At 43.1% G+C, this 2,345-nt stretch overlaps 1 long non-coding RNA gene across 1 annotated transcript in view; it reads right to left on the bottom strand.

The window, feature by feature from the left end:
- LOC122543062 overlaps positions 1-2,345 on the bottom strand; it is a 237,245-nt gene that overhangs the window by 44,569 nt on the left and 190,331 nt on the right. The window lies entirely within an intron of this gene.

Genomic DNA, 2,345 nt, shown 5'->3' with positions numbered 1-2,345 from the left:
CCAACATGGCCACCCCACCCCCTCTGCCCATCAGTCTGTCCTTACGATAGCACGTGTAGCCTTGAATATTCATTTCCCAGGCCCTGTCCACTTGAAGCCACAACTCAGTTTTCCCCACAATTTTGTGTCTGCCAATTTCCAAAAGAGCCTCAAGCTCATCCATCTTATTTCTAATGCTTCGTGTCACCAGGTAAGAGCTCAGGTCATCATTGTCGCTGGAGTCTATTGAGAATTCCAGGCCCAATCTTCAGAAATCAATGGCAACTTCAATACCTTCAGATGTAAATGGATGCCACAGATCTTTCCAACTATTTCTTCAGACCACTGTGCGCACACCGGTGGTTTGTGTAAACCCCGAGATCTCAGTGATCCTGCACCCTTTTTGAATTTCACCTTTTAGTTTCTGTTGCCTTTCCTCATTGTTGCCGCCAAAATGACCATTTTGCACTTGGTTGAATTAAACTTGGTCTGCCAAGTAAGTCAAGGGTCATTTGTTCACAAAGGCATGAGAAGAACGTTTTGATCCTCTTTGAGAGTGCTATGGATCTTTGTTTTTATTTGTTTGTGGAAATGTGGACATTGCTGGATAGATCGTAATTTAATTCCATCCCTGATTTCCCAGAGGGAAGAGTTAAGCGTATTGCTGTGAGTCTGGAGTCACATGATAAACCTAGATTTCAGCTGCATGACACCATCATCTTTTGGTACAATGTCTGTGTCTTATGATCCTACTTCACAACTAACTGATGAAGAAGCAGCGCTTCAAAAGCGAGTGCCTCCAAATAAACCCGTTGGACTATAACTGGTGTTGTGTGATTTTTAATTTTGCCCACCCCAGTCCAACACCAGCTCCTCCAAATCTTGATCATTGGATTAATGGTCTCGCTCAACAATTGCCTCCATTAATGCCTTTTTGAACAACCCTATGGAACCTTTTCCCAAGTGTTGCTGCAGTTTTTGAGTTTCTCTGACATATGAGAGTGAGAGAATGCAAACACAAAATAAATCAATATCCAAGCCACAGGAGCTTAGAAGATTGCTCTGCCAGTAACTTCAAGAATTTTCTGAAAGGCATAAACAGTTCTGTTGACCACTGTTTGAGCAAAAGTAAACTTTGCAAGAGATAGTAAGAATTTACTGTCTTTGATGTGTTCTCAGGTCTGTTGCCTCTCTCAGGGGTTTACATGGATGTTGGGTGAGATGGGTGTGAAGTGGAGATGGGAAAATGCAGTGAGGTGGAAGAAAAGGTTTTGATGTGATGGTCCACCTAAAACACTATATGGGGCAGGCTTGATGAACCAGCTAGTCTTTCTTCTGCCCAATAATTTCTTAGATTCTTGGATGATCATTGGATTCTTGTTTATCAAATGCTGGTTATGAGTAAAGATGCAGCAAAAGTACACTTGGGTCTTTTGTGGAACTATACCTGGTTGGAGGAGATCCTTCACTCTCTTGCAGTTTTTTTGGTTAGTCTCCAAGTGCAAGTGATTTCTCAGTTGCAGTGTGTAGTTAGGTTTCTTGATGATGAAACGGCCAGTGAAGCTTGAGAACAATTAACCGAGGCATTCATACCTCTGAAAACCCACGAATTGGAATCAGGTGGGAGGATTACAAATGCTCCCCTCTTGAAATGAACCGCAGATTTGAAGTGTACTTAGATTTTTGATTGTGGCAATTCAAAATTGCGCAACATTTGTTTTGGGAGTGGAAGGAAAGACCTAAATGTTCTCAATATCCTCCACTTCATTACTTAGTGTGGAACTCACTAAATGCTTCAGACCTCCAACATGGAAGGCAGCTATCATTCGAGATTAAAGAAGAGACAACGTTTCTCCAGGGAGAAAGGACACCTGTTTTTGTCTGTAGTTGGCTCATCAATTCCAGCAAACAGCAGCTATCATAATGACCTCATCAAACATGCCCTGAGAGCATATACTGCGGGTGCATAATTTGTCACACTCCTGGCAGCACTTACAGTTCAGACATTATATGCTACTTCAAAATCAATCTTCCTCATCTCATAGTCATAGTCATAGAGATGTACAGCATGGAAACAGACCCTTCGGTCCAACCTGTCCATGCCGACCAGATATCCCAACCCAAACTCGTCCCACCTGTCAGCACCCGGCCCATATCCATCCAAACCCGTCCTATTCATATACCGATCCAAATGCTTCTTAAATGTTGCAATTGTACCAGCCTCCACCACATCCTCTGGCAGCTCATTCCATACACGTACACCCTCTGTGGGAAAAAGTTGCCCCTTAGGTCTCTTTTATATCTTTCCCCTTTCACCCTAAACCTATGCCTTCTAGTTCTGGACTCCCCCATCCCAGGGAAAAGAC

This window comes from Chiloscyllium plagiosum, chromosome 42, assembly GCF_004010195.1.
Source record: "Chiloscyllium plagiosum isolate BGI_BamShark_2017 chromosome 42, ASM401019v2, whole genome shotgun sequence".
Classification (NCBI taxonomy): domain Eukaryota; kingdom Metazoa; phylum Chordata; class Chondrichthyes; order Orectolobiformes; family Hemiscylliidae; genus Chiloscyllium; species Chiloscyllium plagiosum.
This window is presented reverse-complemented; position numbering and strand designations above follow the sequence as displayed.